The 23,687-nt window shown below is 39.9% G+C and overlaps 1 protein-coding gene across 7 annotated transcripts in view; it reads right to left on the bottom strand.

The window, feature by feature from the left end:
- The window catches only part of CSDE1 (cold shock domain containing E1), a 40,384-nt gene extending 27,022 nt beyond the window's left edge, over positions 1-13,362 (bottom strand). For 5 of the 7 annotated variants that reach the window (XM_003892436.3, XM_003892438.3, XM_003892439.3 and 2 more), the window contains exons 1-2: positions 13,233-13,361; positions 5,172-5,557 (exon numbers count right to left, since the gene is read on the bottom strand). The gene's annotated coding sequence lies outside the window, so the exon portion shown is untranslated. Of the gene's footprint in view, positions 1-5,171; positions 5,558-12,088; positions 12,147-13,232 lie in introns of those variants that run through there. The other 2 variants (XM_009215974.2, XM_021922490.2) reach the window with 2 other exon arrangements.
- Positions 13,363-23,687: the final 10,325 nt, after the last annotated feature.

Consider the following 23,687-nt stretch of genomic DNA (forward strand, 5'->3'; position numbering starts at 1 on the left):
TCCTGACACTGCACTCCAGCCTGGGTGACAGAGACTCCATCTCAAAACAAAAACAACGACAATAAAACAAACTAAAACCCCAAAACACACAACACACACACACACACCCTGGATGTGTATATTTGTAAAATCTTTGCAAGGGAGGAACTTTCTAGATTTGAAATCAATTAAAAAAAAAAATCACAAGGGACTGATATCTGATTATAGAAAAAGCACAAGCTTTCATACTCAAACCTAGGGGGAAAAGTGTATATACACCAGAGTAGTATTGAAGATTCTAGGCAAATCAGTATAATTAAATTACCAGAATATAAGCTTCTTGAGGGCATAACTTTCTATTAAAAGCTAAATCCCTAGATTTTAGATAAACAGTGCCTGGCACAGAGCAGGTGCTATGTTGAATTACTGATTGAGTAAACAAATCATCCTTGAATATCAATCATTAAACTTTAAACACAAAAGCTCAAAACATTAAACATAAAAAAACCTTTGAATTTTTGCAATAAAAAAATTCAGATAAAGCAAATTAATACTTTCATATACCAAATTAGCAAAGATGTAAGATTTTAAAATAATGAAAAAGTGAGCTAAGAACAACACATACACTTTTATGGTAGTAAATTGGTACAACATTTAGAAATGCAATTTAGCAACACGTATCAAAATGTGGAGATACTTTTCTTAACAACTGCATTGCAGAAAAGCTCTCCTGGGGAAATCTGAAATGTGAAAAAAGCTTTATGCACAAGTATTCTAACAAACATATTTTTGTAGCAAATTCCTGGAAATAATCTAAAGTCTAACACACTTTATGGTTCAAGACGTCATTGCAACTTATGTAATGCTATGTGCTCATTGGAAAGAATATGTGGAAAATGCTTATTCTGTAATAGGAAATGAAACATCAGATATTTATACAGTATGATTTCAAATGTATTTAAAGACCAGAAAATCTACTTTAATGTTCACAGATGAGAAAACACTTAGCCATCTTAAGGGCACACTGCTAAAAATGGCAAATGTGGGAACAGAATCCAGTTCTGACTCCATTCTTAACCACTGCCTTATTCATTCAACCACAATTGAGTTCGTACAATGCATCAGCACTATTTTAGGTTCTACTCATATAGTAGGTAACACAACAAACAAATATCTCCAGCCTCATAAAGTTTAGACCTTCTACCCTTTTCTGCATATTTACTTTTAAAACTGAAGAAGTCATTAACAAAATTAGTCCTCCTTTAATAAAAGCAAAACTGGAACAAATCTCAGGTCAAATTTAAACTTCATTTCTAACCCAAGAAATAAACTGAAGTTCCCTGAAGAACATAAAAGTCAAAAGACTGGCTTTCAGCCCTGACTCTCAAGTACTTCTAACATCTCTGGGATTTTGTCCTCAAAAGTAAAGTGGGAGCACCTAACTGGTTTCCAAGTTCCTTTGGGGAGAGGGGGTGGAAATCTATGCTTTGTAATTTATTACAAGATCTAAGTTGTTTTTCCCCACTAATCTGGTCTGCTTGGCTTCTACTGATTGTCAAACAATTACTTTAGAAAAGGTAGCCTATTTCACCATAAGATCTTTAGAAAACCACCCTGTATTCTCAAACATACCTCCCCTTGACTTCCACTGTTTCTTTCAATTTTCTTAACACAACCATTTTTCATACTAATTGCGGTCTTCTGGATAGGTTCTAAGTAATTATTCATTAAAGCGCATTTCACGACTATTCTTAACGTACCCGACCAATATAAGGTACTGAGTGATTACACCCCTTGATTCTGTAGACTGAAGTTTTATAACTTTGTAAAACTAAAAAATATCCCCATCATTTCTTCACAAATCACATTAGCAAAATCAGGTTTTCTTTCAGTTCCTCTGTAATGGATCATTTGTTCCTAAATAAAAAACTATAACCTAATGCTTTTAAAATGCCTTCTGTTGGTTAATCTAGTATTTCAATTTGGTGACTAATTTTAAATTATCAGACTCTGTGTAGTGTATCTTTTAATCATTCATTCTCCTATCTTAATACCTGTCTCACACAGTTGTTGAGATAGTTAAATGAGTTGCTTCATGTAAAAAGCCTAAAATAAGTGCTTACGTAGCACACAGGTACTCACGTAACTACTTATTAGGTCTCTGAAAAAAGCAGGGCAAGGATAGCATCTGGCAGCATACACCTGAAGACTTCTCTAAAATCAGTCTCTTACTAACCTCTTTTAATTGTTATCCATCCAACATTTCTCCATACTGACCATTATGCTATCATGAGCTACTCTGTCAAGTTTTTTATTCACTGGCTCTGGGGTTTTTGCTAGAGATGAAAAGTAAGCTCAACAGTTCCCACATCTGACTGAAAAATCAGGACACTGACAGTTTCTGTCATAGGTCTCTATTTGACTACTATCACACACCTAGTAACTAGCACCTTAGCAACTGCCAAGTAATCCTGTTACTTTCTCACTCATCTGGGGCTTTGGTTTTCTCTGCTTTGCTATGTTTCAAGTATGAAAATTATTGCATTCAGCAGAAAAAAAACTAGGAGCATGACAGGAATTTTCTAGTTTTGCTTTCCTCTTGTCTGTCACCTTTAGACTACCTGGATCAAATCATTCACCAAACAATTCAGGTCTATTTTCACACGTCAAACAAATGTTTTACAGTCCTTGTTCTTTCTTGCCATTTTATGGCTAATTCTATCCTTCCATATGTATTTGTTCCTAATTATGTATTATTTTTACTGACTTTACAAAACCCCCCTTTAAAATCTGGGGGTTCCATTGCATTACCAAATCTGTTTCCTTAGGTGTGTGTCCCCTTTCACTGAACTATTTCACAACTGTACAACCACGGCCATGTTTTACTGCTAAAAATCTTCATCCCAATTGTGGTTTCTTTGTAACTATGTAAACATGTAATTTTTAGACAGCTATGGATACATTTATATATTAAAATGTTCATGTAGTAAACTAATATTCGGAATACAAAGATTACGCTAAACAAAAAGCATTTCTTTAAATCTATTTCTATAAATCATGTCAATGAAATGAAAGCGTTAATATCTAATCTTGCCAGGCACAGTGGCTCACAAGGTCAGGAGTTCGAGACCAGCCTGGCCAACATGGTGAAACCCCATCTCTACTAAAAACACAAAAAATCAGCCAGGTGTGGTGATGCACGCCTGTAATCCAGCCTGGGCAAGAGAGCAAGACTCGTCTCAAAAAAAAAAAAAAAAATCTAATCTTTTATCCTTCAGAACATAAAATTGTGGTTTCAATTTGTGTTAATCTTCCTTAGCTAATCCAACAGAATCCATAACAACTAGTCTAAAACTCTAAAATTATTCTTTAAAAATCAGCTAAGGTAAGAAGAAACAAATAGAAAAACTAAATGGTACAGTTACCTTAAAATTAAATAACTGTCTGTTTATGAGACATAGATAATATTACTAGTTTTTAGTTAAGGAATATTCTAGTGCACAGTAAGGTCATCAACACTATTACATAATCCTTCAATAAATTGGAAATAAAGTCCTAAGTGCTTCTTGAAATAGCAGTGAAGCTTTTGTAACTGCACGACTTACTTTCATTCTTCATTTTATTTGACCTCTGTAGCATTTAAAAAAATGTTTACCATTGACTTCTTGAAATTATCTTTGGTGCTTCTTCCTGACTTCTACTTCTTTGCTCTCTTCATTGGTGCTTCTTCCTTTATTACCTATAATCTGATGACTTCTTTCTGAATTCCTTTATGTCTACTAACTTTAGAAAATCTGGAAACTAAAGATTAAAGAGGAAAATTGCTCTTCATAAGCCAACCTTCAAAGTTAACCACTGTTTAATATTCTGTACTAGCGTATTTCCTTCAACTTCAGATTGCTAATGACCTCAATAGATTTCCACTATATATTTTAATATCAGTAAGTTACTACGCTAACTTCCCTATTCCTATGAACAATGGTTTCTAGCTTGGACAACTGGATTTGATAAAGTCATTCCCTCTACATTTACCTTCAGAATCAACTGGTCTCCAAGTCCTCACTTCTATCATCAGAACATTCAGCATCTACCTTTTTCTCTACCTAAACCTTAGCTTTTATCTTCCTTATACTCGATCCACTGCTTTTGACAGATTTTCCCATCCTCAGCCTTTCCCTCAAAAGTGTCACCATTTGTCTTTTAAAGGTACACTTCTGAATATTACTTTAAAATGTGAGGCAATAAAGCTATCTTACTTTTGGGGGAAAAACCCATTAAGCCCTTGCTTACAGACATCTGATGGCTCTCCTAGAGAATAAAGACAAATGTATTGGGCCAAGCCTCCAGCAAACTTCCCTTTCGTAACTCTCCCCACAAAATTGTATTCTCTACTTTGTTCATAATGAACAACTTAATATATACCATGTGCTTTCAGGTCTCCCTGAATCTGCTAATTCTGTTGTCTCTATACCTCTACCAATGTCTCTTCTCCCTCTTAACAAGGTACTACTCACCTTCAAATATCCTTTCTCTGTCGGCTTTCTTTACCCTCCTCCTTACCTTCAAGGGAACAGCTTCAGTTATATTCTTAATATTTTATGAATATCTTTTAGCCTATATTAAACTGTGATCCTGTGTAACAAATCGTCCTGTATTGCAGGTCCACTAATATCTTATTCACTCATTATATTTCAGCACTAGCAATGCCTAACAATACAGTAGGCATGTCAACCATTCTTTCACAAATATGCACTGTATACCATTCATAAATATGCACTGTAAATGTAGGTATGGATATAAACCAAGGTTCTTCCCTCAAGAAGCTAACATTGAAGAGAGAGAAACAGATGTCAGTAACAAATATCACCAAAGTTTCACAGACCCTCGTGGAAAGACTGCAATGCATTCTTATTTGAAATCCTAACTTCTAAATAGTACAGACAGAGCTTCTCTAAGAGACCAGTAAGTCGAGAGATCAGCATGTATTAATATAATCTGGTGTGAAAAATCTGTTTTGACCATAAACACTGTCCTTATCTAACAAGAGATAGTGTTGATATTTCATACTAGTTGAGAATAGAAAAACTGTCTTCTGAATACCTTTAGAAAAGAATAAAGATTTTATATTTGACCAAATAATCAGGAAATCCAGAATTATGGAACTGATTCTTAATAGGAAATTACAAACCTACCTCGCAGTGATAATCGAATATTGCACTTTCAGTAGTATTTGCTGATTCTTCTTTTCAGCACACGTTTCAAAGGATGAAAGTTGCTAGTATTAAAAAAAAGAGCGAGAGAAAATGATCTACCAAGCTAATAAAGAATACAACTGCTGCTGTACCGGGCAATCTCACAGTACAGCACTGAAGAAAACAAAGACTACTAGCAGCGTTGGGAAGTGCTCTTTCAAAGCTGTTGAGTAGGCACAAACTTCTTGTTTCAGATCAAGTGTTGTGTCTTCAACTTAAGTGTACTCTTCTTTGGTCTTGTTAGTTGTTACGAGGTTTGTTCCTTGCCTGATCTGAACTTGAAGCAGCAGTTTCAGGTGGTAAAGTCTGTTCTGTTACACTTCATACTAGAGGTAAAAAATGAAGACATTAAGTATAACATATATAAAATAATCAGGGACAGTGGGTGAGAAGAGGGACGAACTCATTTCATTAACTTAGAATCATAGGTCATGCAAGTAATACAGAAAACCTGGAAGCATGCTCATTTGATGTTATTTAGAGCAATCTCTCAAGTACTAACAACTACCTCCTTTGGTATCTCATACCCAAGACCTCAAATTATTCCATAGTCTTTATTGACCTCTTCCCCAAATAAGCTCAGTTACATGGCATAATATTTAATTTAGTGCAAGTATTTTATAATGATCTAGCTCTGTGGAAAACATAAAAGAAGTCCCTGCCATGAAGGCATAGACAATCTTGCTGAGAACACAAGATTTATACATGAAAAAAAAAGAGTATAGGACAAAAACGCCAAAAATTATTTTGCTCAATTAGCATCTAGATATCTATTATGTCACAGACTATCTAGAAATATTATTGTTTATCCAGAACTGCATGTGCATCAAAGCAACATGGCAAGTATAGAGAAAGCTTTTAAATAAGTGGAATTTGAACTGAATCTGGAAAATCAGGCAAATAGCTGAGTGTTCTAGGCATGAAATAGCACGTAAGTCAAGCTAGAATATGCCACTAAATTCTAAGTTTCTTGAGAGAAGCAACCATGCAATCTATGATTTTCTAAGCCCGGTATCAATGAAGTCTTCTGCACGAATGCCCGTGGCAACAGTGTGGCTTGTTGTTTCAGAGGAAAATCAACAGGCTAGCCTGGAGAACAGAGAACTGGGCTGAAGTGAAATAGGATATGTAGTGTGACAGGTGTAGTGAAGCCAGATTATGAAGCATTTCAACTTGATGTAACAGGAAACAGTGCCTTAGTTTTTGATGAAAGTGGTATTAAGTCTTGAAATCCTATAGGAGATGACTTAGTGAGCAAATAGAAATCTCATTTGCACTGCTGCAGTAAATAGATGAGAAATGTCTACAGAAGAGAAATAAAATGTATTTGTCAGTAAAAATTACATTTCTGCTTTATATTAGCTATAAAATAAACAACTATTTTGCACTGAATCCAAAGTTAACCAAATGGCGTTAACGAAAATTATTTCTACAGGGAGAAGAAAAAAGTGGACATGCTGAGAAATGGATAATATATTTGAAAACATCGATTATCAGGTGAGAGATCAGAGCTGATGAAACAGCTCAGACCAGAAGAGCATAATCTCAATCACTGGTACTAGTAAATACCATGAACAAGTTATTTAATCTCTCTAGGTTTCACTTTCCTCACATGCAAAATAAAAACTCAATAATAGCTGATCTGGCCATTTTCTATTATCTAACATCCCATGACTTTATACTGTTCCTTCAAACATCAAATGTTACATACACTTGTCTGATCTTTCAACTTTATATCATTCTATTACCCAGACTAGATATATGTCTGAGGGTAATGGTGCTCAAATACTTGGGAAGCTTTTAAAAAAAAAAAAAAAAACCTATGCCCAGCCCCCACTCAGAGGAATATAACTGGTCTGAGGTAGGGCCACTTTAACTATCTTGATTCTTTCCCTCTCCATCGCCATACCCAATGTTGCAAGTTGTGTTAGTATTTCCCTCACGATATCGTTTGTATCCATCTCTTGTTCTACTAAATGACGTATTTTAGCTCAGGTGTCTAATATATCCGCCAAATTCCAGTGTACACACTTTCCATTTTCTGTCACATACCACCACCAGACTATCAAAAAACTTGAATTTTGGCCAGGTGAGCTGGCTCACGCCTGTAATCCCAGCACTTTGGGAGGCCTTGGCAGGAGGATTGCTTGAGCCCAGGAGCTCAAGACCAGTCCGAGCAACGTGGAGAAACCCCATCTCTACTAAACATACAAAAAATTAGCCAGGCATGGTGGTATATGCCTGGAGTCTCAGCTACTGAGGACTGGGAAGTCAAGGCTGCAGAGACCAGGACAGCGACACAGCACTCCAGCCTGGGCAACAGATCAGAACCTTGTCTCAAAAAACAAAACAAAAACCCTCCAATTTCACTTCTCATCTCCCCTATCAAACATCTTCAGTTATTTTTCCACCACTCTAGATGGGAAGTTTTTAATCCTGGCTATCCACCGCCCCCAGCAACCTTAAACAAACAAAAATAAACAAAATCAAAGCCTGAGTCCCATACAAAGATTCTAAATTTAACTACACTAGGTTAGGTGCCAGGCATTGTTATCTCCCCCCACCCCCCAGCCACAAATCTGCCCCAAGTGTTTCTGACTTCCAACCAAAATTAAGAACTACTATTCCAGGTGTCTCCATTCTACCTCCCATTCGTACTCTCTACTGTGTTCCAGTTCTCCCAGAAGTCCATTACCTTGCCTAATCCTTAAACACAACTCTTGGGAAATTCCTGAATTCTAGCCACCTTTGTTTATATGGGTCTTCCCACAAAAAAATACTGTTGTGATCTTCAAGGTGACAAAAAGCCTTTCTTGACCATTCTAGCAGACTCATTAATTCCTACTAAAGAATGGGGCAGTAACATCCACTGCCTGCATCAAGCAATTTGCGGCAAGTGGTACCAAACAATTTCTGTACTTTGTTTACTTCATGTTTTTATGTATCTTGTTCCTCCAATTCTATTTCAAATTTCTGAGAGGTAAACTCAAATTTCTTTATCACAGCCTCCTTTAGCACCTAATACAGTGCTGCCATAAACAACCAAAGGAAAAAGGTAGTTAATCCTTAATAAGCAAAAGGACACCACAATTCAAGTGTAAACAGTTATACCACCTTTAATTGTATGAAGTTTTAATTATCCAATCAAGAAATAATCTCTTCTTTAAAAAATACGGACTATGTATATTGGTTTTATCTTAATACTTTAGGTCTATTAATGAACCCAAAGAACTCAAGACGGAGAAAGCAAGTTATCTTGAAAAACTTGAACTGGATTAATCCAGTCTAGGTTGTTGTATTACATTAAGAACTGTCAATTCCAAGATACAGTAACACAAAAAGAGATTTCTGGAACCGAAACTCTGGAGTATTGCAGGGCCATTCTTAGGCACTAATGAGGTCTATTAGGAGCTACTAAAGCTCAAACGAACCCACCAACAGTCATGAATAATTTACTGGCCGAATTAACATCTTCACAACTTCTGCAGTTAAATAAATGTTTTTCAATTAAATTAACACTTACTGAAAAACTTCAAGGTATTGCTCAGGCATTTTAATATAAATGGCTATCCACTCATGCCCAGATTAACATTAATTGGTGCCACTAACCAACTCTTTTGCCTTAACCCTAGGAACGTAAGTGCATCTCCTCCATCCACCTAAAAGCTTGAAACTTAAGTCACACAGAACACTGGGTATTGGGCTGGGGCGGTGGCTCTCACTTGTAATCCCCAGCACTGTGGCAGGACGAGGTGGGAGGATTGCTTGAGACCAGCCTGGGCAACATGGTGAGACGCTGTCTCTACAAACAATTTTAGAAACAAAAAATAAATTCACTGGGTGTGGTGGCACGCACCTGTAGTCCCAGCTACTCGGGAGGCTGAGGCAAGAGGATCGCTTAAGTCCAGGAGTTTGAGGCTGCAGTGAGCTGATTGTGCCACTGCACTCTTCCCTGGGCAACAGTGAGACGCTGACTCAAAAAAATCACCCCCACAAACCCACTATAGGGTACCAATAAAAACACTAGTGAACAATTTAAATGTGTATCTGAGAATCTCCCTGAGTGCTAACTAATCAACTCCTTTTCCCTTTGCTCAGCATGGAAATAGTAGTATTACTTAATCACTGCAATTTCCACTTCTCGGGTTCAAGCGATTCTCCTGCCTCAGCCTCCCGAGTAGCTGCAATTACAGGCGTGTACCACCACGCCTGGCTGGCTAATTTTTGTATTTTTAGCAGAGAGGGTTTCACCATGTTGGCCAGGCTGGTCTCGAACTGACCTCAAGTGACCCACCCGCCTCAGACTCCCAAAGTGCTGGGATTACAGGTGCGAGTCACCCCACCTGGCCACCACCTGTTTTATTTCATGTCTTCCTCAGTTGGCTGTTTTACCTCAAAGGCCTAGCATAAGCCATGACATAGTAGGCACTAAATCAAGAGGTTAAACTAACACATTTATGTGGTAAGTAATCCATCTAAAATGTATCACACTACCTAGTTTATTATTTTGACAAATTATTTTGAAAGTATGGGCAGCACTGACTTTGGGAAAAGTTAATAAAAGGCTAAGCCAGTCTACAAAAGTCTGCTCACCTAACCCACTTCCTTCAGGCACTATCTTCTTTTAGGCGGGAAAAACAAAGACCCAAATAGGTAGCATAGGACTGAAAAGTTTCTCTATTGCCTGACATTTCATTGAGCACCACAGTTTATAACTGAAGTGCTTAATAGGTCTTAATTCATTTTCACTTTAGGATCTAAGGTAAATGATAAAGTCTAGATAATTAACCAACCTAAGTCACCTGTTGAGTAAAAAAATAAACTCAAACCGACTCAGCTATCTTTTTGTATCTGTTTAGTAGTAACAACTGTGCTGGATTAATTATCTAAACAGCTACTGAGATATTTAAAACTATCTATCACTTAAATGCTTATACATACACCCAGAAGTCTAATACTTTTAAGCAGGACAAATGGTAGTGTGGGAAGATGCTGAAGAAACACTCTAGACACATCAGAAAACAACACAGACCAGCACCGTCCAACAGAAATACAGTGCAAACCACATGTGTAATTTTAATTCTAGTAACCATATTACAGTCAAAAGAAACAGAAGGAATTTTAATTAAATATCTTAGTTAACCAATTATATCCAAAATGTTATTCTCTACAGAATCAATGTAAAAAATTGACACTTTTACATTCCTTGAAATCCAATGTTATTATACAATCACAGCACATTTCAATTCAAACTAGCCACACTTCAAGTGCACAACAGCCACACGTGGCTGGCAGCTACCATGTTCCACAGAGTAGGTATAAACTGAGCAGGGGTCTAAAAAAGCACTATTGTGCCAATTAGCAACAGGAAGTAAATGTAAGGGTCTTGAGCAAAGATTTTCACTAATAAAAGTAGGCAGTATCTAGCACAGAAGCTTGTTGTTACTAAATTGGAGAAACAGAAATGCAAATAACTGGTTATGTACTGATTGTAGCTGCAAATCAACGGATAGCTTACATGTGCAACATATGGCAACTGATAATTTTCAGTCACACAGTTTTACCTCAGCATAAAAGGACATTAAAATATTAAAAAGTTTTGTGTTCTTTTTAACTAGGTACCCACACATGCAAGTGGAAAACATTCTAATATCAAAACAAAGGAATTTTTAAAATCCTGACTGGGCAGAAGGGTTTAACAGGAAGTCACTCTCACCCATAGTAGTTTCACCACTTAAGACAGTCTAGCTATTAAAGCTTACAAAATAGATCTCAAAGTGCTTCCTCTTCTGTTTTCTGCAAAGACAAAGCTAAGAAGAAAGCACATCAATTATTTGTGTTTAACAAGATCAAGATATTTATCTCATTTTGCAATACAGTCCTGAAATGCAATTCCTCAAAAATCTGTCCAAGAGAACATCGGTCCAAAATTTCCATGTTTTAACTACCTTGTCGAAAGTATGGCTCTCACAACAGTTTCAATAGACTTAGTGCCACTGAACTCTACAATAAAAAACATTGGAACACTAAATGTTATGTATATACTCCAGCATAATTTGATATTTTAGCATTTTGTTTGTATAAAACAAAAATCGATGGCCCTACACGATGTGTCTTCGCGGGGGGGAGGGAAAAATAAGGGTAGGGGATAAAGCCGCACTGCACATCAGCTTTCACACTTTCAATTTTGATTTGCTAGGACTTCACCAGATTTTCACCCACACTCGCTAAAGGTCATACTTAAGTCAGAACTTACTCACAAAAAAAGAAAACCTATCTTCTGTGCCTCAAATACTTTAGTTTTCAACTCAGCTGCTATAAATACTCATCTCGATGGTAAACATCCAGAACAGCTGCAAAACCAAACTATTAGCTTCTCTTTTATTTTAGTCCCAGGGCTAAAACGAAACAAAAAGAAAGCCGAATATTTATCCAGGTTTTATGACTCAGGTATACACCTATTCAAGTATATAAACCCCCTCCTTACCCACACCAAGGATATACATTATTGGATGTCAATACCAAAATAAAATCAAGGTATGTGTTACAGTGCCCCTCAATGTAGTATCAAGAATGTTTGCCTTTACTCAAAATGAAAATTACTCAGCATTTTAGAAAAGTGTAGCTTGTATTTGTGGGTTACAATTTGAAACCCACATTTTAAAAAAATAGGTTAGTAGCAGTGGCTGAGAACTGCCAGCTCATACCAGCCTGATGAAAATTTAAGCCTCTCAAAAAGATTTAACTACCACAGTGCCTTTGAGCATTCTCCCTCTCCGCCCTGCCTCCCAACTGTTTTTTAAAGAGCGCCACATTCTTTTACTCATTTAAGGTGCAAAACACGAAAATTAACTTGCCTAACAACGTTCAGATTTTCTTTGCAGATTGAAGCCTGTTTCAGGGAGCGTTCTCTGCTTCACCTGTGAGTTAAACAAGACGGCCGCCATCTGGGTGTTTCTAAGGGAAAACCTTAAAGCAAAAGAACCTTGGCACTAAGATTTCGTATTGATAAAACATCATGGTAAAAATTTGAAGCTGTCTCCCACGGGGGAACTTCAAAAAATTCTACATACAATGACGAAGCCAGGCAGTTCATTGCACAATGTGGGCCAGGCGCTGGCACCATCAGAGCTAGAGGAGGTGGAAGGGAGGACACTACTGAGCTTTCAAGGCGCACGCCCTTTCCTCAAGATAGAGGGGTGGGAGCCACGTGCCTAAAAGATTAGGGACTGGTTCCCTTTCCCAAGAAGCCGAAGGGGAGACAATGCGGGGAAGGTTGGGTGCTGAGACCCTGCTCTAGGTGACTGGAATAACGATGTCAATTCCGCCACGCTGCTGTACCAGATGTGGCTGGGGAAAGCTGTCTTTAAGCACTACCCCTAAATATCTAGATGGAGCGGGGTCTCAGTCTATACACAAAGAAGGCGCCACTGCCGCACTGCGCTCTAGTACTGGTAGTCAGATTCCCAAGCAGGTAACGGCCAGCAAACTATAGGGTCCAGAGTCAAAGCAGGCCCCTCTTCTCCGTCTCAGGCTCTTCCAACCTCACACAAAGGACCGCGCCACCACCCCCTCGCCCCGCCCGCCGGGACATGTAGTTCCCATTTCCCCAGCCAAGCGGCAGATGGGGAAGCCGCCAGACTACAGCTCCCAGCAGCCTCCGCGCCCGAGCCCCGCACCCTATGCCTCCATCTTGGCTGCGGTCGGAGCCTCCATTTTCGCTCCCTCCCCCCACTTTAGTCACCACCACCACTACCAAAACGCGCAGCCGGCTGGCCTCGACTCCTGGTTTCAGCTCTGCGACCTGACGTGAGGCCCAGGCAGTTGAACGGGAGACGTATGAAAAAGCTCAGGGCAGGGAATTGGGGTGCATTCTTCCCCACCTAGAGCTCTACGAGTGCCCACCTTGACTCAGAAAGCTTTCCCCTTAGCCTTGGTCTTATTCTCAGCCCTTCCCCTGGGTTTTTGCTACCGCCAGTTGGACCCTGAGGTCGTACTCACCCCAACAGCTCAGCGCCCCCTCTCCAGCGCCGCCATAAGCAGCACGGCCCGGTACGTAGGAATAAATCTCGCTTCTCTCGCGAGAGTTGCGCGCTCCGAGCTCGTGCATGAGAAGGGGCGGAGTGAAGGGTACTCTCAATACGCTTGCGCAGCAGGGCTGAGTGACGCCAAGCAGTTTGCTGCACTTAACCACAACCAACATGGTGGCTGCATTCCCTTACATTCCTTCTTGGGTGTGCTGCGGGAAGCAATCTGGGTGTTTACTGACTCCTCCTGGACACTACGGGTGGCGGGTAGCTTTAGGCGTCTCTAGTCTTTGAGCGTTTGAATACGTTTTAGCCCACAATAATGGGGTAAACTTTGAAGGCGAACAATTCTGAGGGCATATCCAGGAGTCATAAAAAATGATTTATCTTTTCGCAGCAAAAATCCGGAAGGGCCTCACACTCGTTTCTTCTCATAGTGCAAGCATTCTTTCTTACATCTACTGCATTAGACGAATTTCATTAGTATAGAGTCAGTTTTTTAGCAAGGTAATTTGGAAATCTAAATGAGACCTTTGTTTTCCACGAACAACATTGCAACAGATGCACAAGAGTGAGCAAGGCTGCATAATCACTAAACAAAATGAAACAAATTCAGCCAACTGACCTTTCAAGTTACCAAAGATATTCCTGTTGTGTCAGGTAATCAAAGAGGGTGAATCAGTAATTAAAAGGTTGAAATAAGAGCAAAGAGATGATTCATCCAATGGGGGAAGAGGGAAGGAGGAAAATGGGTAATTATGACCACAGGAAGTTCAATGGATTATCCCCTGTCAGACAGTACAGCATGCTCCTCTGGTGAGAGGAATGCTTTTCCCAGATTCAGTGCTTCTATTTTCACAGATTCACTGGCTCTCTCACTTGACAGTATTGGATAAATAATGAGCAGCCAGTCTCCTGAGTACTCTCCTACCCACTTTTTGCTTACAACACATTTATTTGACATGTTGTATGTGTAATCACTGGGAAGTGTACAGTTGTAAAGAAAATCGGATATAGTCTTGTCCTCAAGGAACTTTTAGTCTAGCATCATTAATGATCACAAAAATAAATCCAAACGTACACACTGGAATAAGTGCAATGAAGGAAAGATAACCTTCAATTCAAACCTCTTGAATTCTAAGAGGAGGCCGTGTCCCATTTCTGTTTAAAAATTTCTCTCCACCTTTGTTGCTGGTGTCCGGTCCCATGTATAACACCTCAAAAGTGCCCCTTTGCTCTCTCTGATGCCTTCCTACGCTTTCCTAAGCACAAATATTTGCTTCATTTTCAATGCTTTCATAGCTCACTCTATTGTAATTATTAGTTTTTACTAGGTAGTAATACTCCAGCACAGAGCTTATGACATTCATCTTTGCATCCCTGGTTGCTGACAGTGCCTGGTCTCGACAACTCTCAAAAGTTTGTTGAATAAATAGCACTGGACAACAGTATGATAAATTGTTAGAGATTGGAATGTATTTCTGGGAAAGTACAGAATGTAAACTTTTTTTTTTTTTTCAGATGGAGTTTCACTCTTGTTGCCTAGGCTGGAGTGTGATGGCATGATCTTGGCTCACTGCAACCTCCGCCTTCTGGGTTCAAGCAATTCTCCTGCCTCAGACTCCTGAGTAGCTGGGATTACAGGCGCACACCACTACACCCAGCTAATTTTTGTATTTTTAGTAGAGACGCGGTTTCACCATGTTGGTCAGGCTAGTCTTGAGCTCCAGATCTCGTGATCCACCCGCCTTGGCCTCCCAAAGTGCTGGGATTACAGGCGTGAGCCACCGTACCAGACCTAATTTTGCATTTTTAGTAGAGATGGAGTTTCTCCACGTTGGTCAGGCTGGTCTACAACTCTCTGCCTCAGGTGATCCGCCCACCTCGGCCTCCCAGAGTGCTGAGATTACAGGCATGAGCCACTACGCCTGGCCCAGAATGTAAATATTTCAAACTAGCTGTTTTTTTTTACTTCACTCAGTTCTTAAATCAAGATCTCCCCTTCCTGCAATACAGCTGGTCTGTGTATTCTAATCAAATGTTATAGAGAAACTGTACCAGGCTCTTGCACTAGATATGAGGTCATGTGAAACTAATTAGGCAATTAGGTAATTCTACTTTTAGCATACATTCTCAAATATCACAGCAATAGAAAATGTTAAAAAAAAAGTCTCACTAAATTCTATCAATACAATTACTGTTAATAAGAAAGGATAAAGCCTTGATTTCTACCATTACACATAACTTCTGAAAACCTTCTTTAATTATATGATCATTTCATCATCGTCATTCTGAATATATCACAATTGCCTTTAAATTCCTTTAAATTCCTCCTTGTTCCAAAATTAATATCGATTTACATTTAACACAAAATGCAAATCTGTATAAACTCAGAAATATACACTTTAGCTTCTAATGCATTAAAGAAAGTAACAGGTGGAGCAATTTGATGTAAATCACAAGTGAAAATGATTTACTCTTTCTACAAGTAAAACCCATAAATAGAGGTAGGTTTCATTGTTAGATCACTACATAATGATTTTTTTTCAGATGAATTTTGAAGTCAAATCAAAAACTGAAAAATTGTGGTTATCTTTTTATTTTTTTTAAATTAAATCAGAAACTTGTTAAATCACTGGAAAACCATCTCCTATGCAACAGGGTGACATGGATTTTGGGAAGATAGTCTGTTAAGGCACCATCAGAAAAAAAATTTCAGAAATTATTTTTAGTTATTCATCATACTTAGTTTTCTACTCTGAAAGACTTAGACAATGAAATTGATAACGGTTGTGTGCTTTTTTTCCCTCTACAATAATAAATAAGCACATTATCTCTGAAGTCTACTTTAGAATCAAAAGTAAACATTTCCTACAGTTTGTAAGGTTTTCTTGAGCAGTGGTGGGTGAGATTTTTGTCATTTCTCTGTCAAATGAGAAAAATTCAGTCAATGTAGAGCTGTTTTAAAAAATTAAATAAGGCGGCCGGGCGCGGTGGCTCAAGCCTGTAATCCCAGCACTTTGGGAGGCCGAGGCGGGCGGATCACGAGGTCAGGAGATCGAGACCATCCTGGCTAACATGGTGAAACCCCGTCTCTACTAAAAATACAAAAAACTAGCCGGGCGTGGTGGCGGGCGCCTGTAGTCCCAGCTACTCGGAGGCTGAGGCAGGAGAATGGCCTGAACCTGGGAGGCGGAGCTTGCAGTGAGCCGAGATCGCGCCACTGCACTCCAGCCTGGGTGACACAGCGCGAGACTCCGTCTCAAAAAAAAAAAAAAAAAAAAAATTAAATAAGGCTAAATTTATTCCAGGTTTTAAGAGTTGTTTTCTGACATGTCCTCCCTGTTTAGAAAAACTAAAGAGGATCTTCTTTTTTAAAATTATGATAGGCTGGGCACAGTGGCTCACAACTGTAATCCCAGACTTTAGAAGCCAAGGTGGGAGGATCACTTGAGCTCAGGAGTTCTAGACCAGCCTGGGCAATGTGGCGAACCCCCGTCTTTACAAAAAAATTAAAAATTAGCCACGCGTGGTGATGCGTGTGTGGTCCCAGCTATTCAGGAGGCTGAGATGGGAAGATTGCTTAAGCCTGGGAGGTCATGGCTGCAGTGAGCCATAATCATGCTATTGCACTTCAGCCTGGGCAACAGAGTGAGACACGGTCTTAAAAAATATTTAATTAAATAAATAAGATAAAATTATGATAATAGTGGATGGTAAAGGGGTCCACATCCAAGGTTTCAGAACAGAAATAATACTTCTAGAGCAAAAACATTCATAAAGAAGAATTATTTCCATAAGAAGTAATGTAAATAATTAAGATCTGGTTCTATAGGCCTATGACCCAAAACTTATTCTTTAACCAGCCTCTAAACAGTTAAAGTGCATTATATAAATAAGAATAATATAATAATACCACTAATGTAATCAGATGTTAGAATTTAAATAAGAATGCAAAAAGCTTTGTATAATGCTTCCCTTTAAAATGTTAACATTGCACTTACTGGGATAATTATGTGGACATGCTAAACTGCTGCACCAAAAGTAACCATCTAACATTGTAGCTCTGGGAGTCAGTTAATAGAGGGAAGGGTAGAGCAACAGAATATTTATAATTTAACTAAAACTCAATCCCAATGAAATCCAATTGTATTTAACATAAATCCAAACTCTTTTACTGTGCTCTTCAAGGCCCTGAATGATATAGTCCCCACCAGATTCTCTAACCCCTGGTTAACTGGTTCTTCCAATATTGTAAGTTTGTTCCTCCTTCAAGGCCCATGAATTTACTGTTGTCTCTTCCTGGAATGTTCTAGCCCAAATCTTTAGGCACTTTCTCATCATTCAGATCTTACGTCAAATGTTACCACCTTACAAAGGCCTTTTCTAAAGTAAAAGTACCCACTAAACTATCAGTTTCCATTTGTTTATTGCTCATCCCTCTGAACTACAGCATAAGCTTCAATTCTCTAGTTCATCATTGTGTCCCCAAAACCTGGCACAGTGACTTACGTATGCAGTAAATACTTAAACAATATTCATGGAATGAGTAAATTACACTTATTTTATTGAATCCAAGGCAGTAGTGATTGTAAGGTCCGGTCATCATTTTTGGATTACCAATAAGAAAATTTGTAGCCATTTTCATTATTGATATGGTTTGGCTGTGTCCTTTCCTAAATCTCATCTTGAATTGTAGTTCCCATAATCCCCACATGTCATGGGAGGGATCCAGTGGGAGGTAATTGAATCATGGGGGCAGTTACCTTCATGCTCCTTATCTTGTGATAGAGAGTTCCCATGATATCTGATGGTTTTATAAGGGGCTTTTCCCCCTTTGCTCAGAACTCATTTTCCTTCCTGCCACCATGTGAAGAAGGATGTGTTTGCCTCCCCTTCCACCAGGATTGTTAAGTTCCCTGAGGCCTTCCCAGCCATGCTGAACTGTGAGTGAGTTAAACCTCTTTCCTTTATAAATCACCCAGTCTTGGGTGTGTCCTTATAGCAGTATGAGAATGAACTAATACAACAAATTGGTATCAGGAGTTAGTGGGGCACTGCTATAAGGATACCCAAAAATGTGAAAGCGACTTTGGAACTGGGTAACAGGTAGGGGCTGGAACAGTTTGGAGGACTCAGAAGAAGAAAGGAAAATGTGGGAAGGTTTGGAAATTCCTAGAGATTTGGGGACTTAGAAGACAGGAAGATGTGGGAAAATTTGGAACTAAAATGCTGATAATAATATGGACAATGAAGTCCAGGCTGAAGTGGTCTCAGTTGGAGATGAGGAACTTGTTGGGAACTGGAATAAAGGTGATTCTTACTATGCTTTAGCAAAGAGACTGGCAGCATATTGCCCCTGCACTAGAGATCTGTGGAACTTTGAACTTAAGAGAGATGATTTAGGGTATTTAATGGAAGAGGTTTCTAAGTGGCAAAGCATTGAAGAGGTGGCTTGGGTGCTCTTAAAAGCATTTAGTTTTATGCATTCACAAAGACATGGTTTGGATTTGGAACTTATATTTAAAAGGGAAGCAGAGCATAAAAGTTTAGAAAATTTGCAGCCTGATGATGCAGTAGAAAAGAAAAGCCCATTTTCTGGGGAGGAATTCAAGCTGGCTATAGAAACTTGCATAAGTAATAAGGAGACAAATGCTAATCATTCGGATAGTGGGGAAAATGTCTCCAGGGCATGTCAGAGACCTTCATGGCAGCCCCTCCCATCACAGGCCTGGAGGCCAAGGAAGGAAAAACCATTTCCTGAGCCTGGCCCAGGCCCCTCCTGCTCTGTGCAGCCTTGGGATATGTTCACCCTGGGACATGGTGTCCTTAGTCTCAGCTACTTCAACTCCCTCTGTGGCTAAAAGGGGCCAAGGTACAGCTCAGGCTGTTATTTCAGAGGGTGCAAGCCCCAAGCCTTGGCAGCTAACACGTGATGTTGGGCCTGTGAGTGTGCAGAAGTCAAGGATTGAGGTTTGGGGACCTCCGCCTAGATTTCAGAGGATGTATGGAAATGCCTTGATGTCCAGGCATTAGTTGGCTGTAGGGGTGGAGCCCTCATGGAGAATCTCTCCTAGGGCAGTGCAGAAGGGAAATATGGGGCCCCCACAGAGTCCCCACTGGGACACTGCCTAGTGGAGCTGTGAGAAGAGGGCCGTTGTCCTCCAGACCCCAGAATGGTAGATTCACTGACAGCTTGCACCATATGCCTGGATAAGCTGCAGACAGTTAAAACCAGCTGTGAAAGCAGCTGAGAGTGGGGCTGTACCCTGTAAAACCACAGGGGTGGAGCTGCCCAAGGTTGTGGGAGCCCACCTCTTGCATCAGTGTGACCTGGAAGTGAGACATCAAGTCAGACAAAGGAAATCATTTTGGAACTTTAAGGTTTGATGACTGCTGTAATGGATTTTGGGCTTGCATGGGGACTATTGCTCCTTTGTTTTGGCCAATTTCTTCCATTTGGAAAGGGTATATTTACCCAATGCCTGTACCCCCATTGTATCTAGGAAGTAACTAACTTGCTTTTGATTTTACAGGCTCATAAGTGGAAGGGTCTTGCCTTGTCTCAGATGAGACTTTGGACTTGGACTTTTGGGTTAATGCTGGAATGAGCTAAGACTTTGGAGGACTGTTGGAAAGGCATGATCTTGTTTTGACACATGAGGATATGAGATTCAGGAGGGGCCATAGGTGGAATGATGTGGTTTGGCTGTGTCCTCATCCAAATCTCATCTTGAATTGTAGTCCCATAATCTCCACATGTCGTGGGAGGAACCCAATGGTAGGTAATTCAATCATGGGGGCGGTTACCCCTGTGCCACTGTTCTCATGATAGTGAGTGAGTTCTCACAATATCTGATGGTTTTATTTGTATTTATTTATTTTTTTTGAGACAGAGTTCCGCTCTTGTTGCCCAGGCTGGAGTGCAATGGCACGATCTCAGCTCACTGCAACTTCCACCTTCTGGGTTCAAGCAATTCTGCCTCAGCCTCCCACATAGCTGGGATTACAGGTGTGCACCACCCCGCCCAGCTAATTTTGAATTTTTTTTTTTTTTACTAGAGATGAGATTTCACCATGTTGATCAGGCTGGTTTCGAACTCCTGCCCTCAAGTGATCCACCTGCCTTGGCCTCCCAAAATGCTGAGATTACAGGCATGAGCCACTGCTCCCAGCCTATCTGATGGTTTTATAAGGGGCTTTTCCCCTTTTTCTTAGCACTCATTCTCCTTCTTGCCACTATGTGAAGAAGGACGTGTTTGCTTCCCCTTCTGCAATGATTGTAAGTTTCCTGAGGCCTCCCCAGCCTTGCGGAACTGAAAGTCAATTAAATCTCTTTTCTTTATAAATTACCCAGTCTCGGGTATGTCCTTATAGCAGCATGAGAACAGACTAATACAATTATGAAATAAAACTTCCACTACTTAGAATTTTTATATTTATTGAAAGGACTATTTTAAACTTACTAGGTTTTTTTTTTTTTTTTTTTTTTTTTTGAGACAGGGTCTCACTCTGTTGTCCAGACTGGATTGCAGTGGCATGATCTCAGCTCACTACAGCCTCCACCTCCTAGGCTCGAGCAATCCTCCTGCCTCAGCCACCTGGGTAGCTGGGACTACAGGCGTGCACCACCATGCCTGGCTAATTTTTGTATTTTTTTGTAGAAACGGGGTTTTGCCATGCCCAGGCTGGTCTTGAACTCTTGGGCTCAAGTAGTCCTTCTGCCTCAGCCTTCCAAAGTGCTGGGATTACAGGAATGAGCCACCCGTGCCCACCCTAGACACAGATTTAAATTATATCTCCCTTTTGTGTGTATATGAAGTAAAAAAAAAAAAAGCAAAATAAATTTGTTAAGGTATTCTTCACAAAGTCTAACTCTTCTGAATCTCTTTTCAGTAATACATTTGACCATATTTTAAAAATTCCACTCATCATGAGTCAACATAAAAAAGTCAACAGACTAGAATATATATTTGCAATATATAAAAAATGTATTGGTATCATGAATATATAATACATTAATAAGAAAAAGCCGAAAGGAAAGAAAAGGAAAATGGGGATAAGACTTGAAGGTCCGTATGCTTTTAAAAACCCGTATAGGCAAATACTTGAAATTATACCCAGCCTCATTAGAAATCAGGGGGATGGCCGGGCACGGTGGCTCAAGCCTGTAATCCCAGCACTTTGGGAGGCCGAGACGGGCAGATCACGAGGTCAGGAGATCGAGACCATCCTGGCTAACACGGTGAAACCCCATCTCTGCTAAAAATACAAAAAACTAGCCGGGTGAGGTGGCGGGCGCCTGTAGTCCCAGCTACTCCGGAGGCTGAGGCCGGAGAATGGCGTAAACCCGGGAGGCGGAGCTTGCAGTGAGCTGAGATCTGGCCACTGCACTCTAGTCCGGGCGACAGAGCAAGACTCGGTCTCAAAAAAAAAAAAAAAGAAAGAAATCAGGGAGATGATTTTTTTTTTTTTTAAAGATTTTTACACTTACAGAAGAGGTAGAAAATTGTACAGAAAGTTGCCATAAACTCTGTACCTGCTTCTCCTATTTTAACCTTACATAACTATAGAGTAATTTTCAAAACTAGGAAATCAACTTTGACATGATAATATGACTTGAAATACAAAATTAATTTGGGCTGCACCAGTTATTCCTCCAATGTCCATTTTCTCCTCCAGGATCGAATCTAGGATCTCACACTGCATTTAGTTTTTATGTGTCCTTTGTCTCCCTTCTATGACAGTTCTTTAGTCTTTGTCTTTTACAGCTTTAACACTGAAACAGTCTAGGCATGCCGGATCATGGCTGTAACCCCAGCACTTTGGGAGGCCGAGGCAGGCGGATCACTTGAGGTCAGGAGTTTGAGACCAGCCTGGCCAACATGGTGAAACCCTGTCTCTACTAAAAATATAAAAATTAGCTGGGCGTGGTGGCAGGCACCTGCAATCCCAGCTACTCTGGAGGCTGACGCTTGAGAATCACTTGAACTCAGGAGGTAGAGGTTGCAGTGAGCGGAGATAGTGCCACTGCACCCCAGCCTGGGCAACAGAGTGAGACACTGAAAAAAAAAATATATATATATACACACACACACACACACACACACACACACACATTTTGAAACAATATCAGTCAGCTATTTTACAAATGTCCCTCTTTTGAAGACTACAGAGGTTATGTGCCTCTCATTGCATCAATATTGGGGTATATAATGTTGAAGTGTATTATTACTATTATTATTTGAGGTGAGGTCTTGCTTGTTGCTGGAGTACAGTGGCATGATCTCGACTCACTGCAGCCTCCACCTCCTGGGTTCAAGCAATTCTCCCACCTCAGCCTCCTGAGTACCTGGGATTATAGATGCTCACCACCATGCCCGGGTAATTTTTGCATTTTTAGTAGAGACGGGGTTTCACCATGTTGACCAGGCTGGTCTCGAACTCCTGACATCAGGTGATCCAGCCACCTTGGCCTCCCAAAGTGCCGGGATTACAGGTGTGAGCTACCTCGCCCAGCCGTTGAAGTGTATTATTAATGATGTTTACCTTAATCAGTTGGTTTGCCAGGATTCTCCATTGTAAAATCACTACTCTTTGCTTTGTAATTAGTAAATATTTGGGGGCAGGGCAATGCTTTGGTAATGTACTGAATTGAATAGCGTCCCCCCTAAATTCATTCCCACCCAGAACCTTAGAATGTGACCTTATTTATAAATAGGGCCTTTGTGGATGTAATCAAATTAAGATAAAGTTATACTGGATTAGAGTGGGCCTCAATCCAATGAGTAGTGTCCTCAGAAGAGGGAGTTTTATACACTGACTAGAGACATGCAGGGAGAATGCCATATGAAGACAAGAGATTGAAGTGATATATCTAGAAATCAGGGAACAGGAATTGCCAGCAACCCCAGAAGCTAGGAGAGGGGCATGGAACACATTCTCCCTGAGACTTCTAGCCTCCAGGACTATGAGAGAATAAATTTGTTTTAAGCCATCCAGTTTGAGTTCATTTGTAATGGCAACTCTAGGAACTAACACAAACATATATAAATATCCTGTTTTTGCTTAAATTTTAGCCCACCATCCATTGGTGGATCTTGCTGAATCTTTTTGGTTCACAGATGTCCAGGTTTTCCCATATAGAATTATTTTGAGCCCACCAAGAACACTGATAATGTAGTATTTCCTCAAAGAGTGCTTCATGGTTTCCAGGATTTTATTCCAAGCTGCTAAAAGCCACTGGGGTAGGCAGAATTCCAAGCTGGCCACCAAGATTGCCAATGGCACTGTACATGTCTTGTATCATCCCATCTTAAGCATAGGTGAAACATGGATATGAGAAGCTATATCACTTATATCTCTTTTATGGCAAAGGGACTACTGCAGATATAATTAAGATCTCTAATCAGTTGGTTTAATCAAGAGG

This window comes from Papio anubis, chromosome 1, assembly GCF_008728515.1.
Source record: "Papio anubis isolate 15944 chromosome 1, Panubis1.0, whole genome shotgun sequence".
NCBI lineage: Eukaryota > Metazoa > Chordata > Mammalia > Primates > Cercopithecidae > Papio > Papio anubis.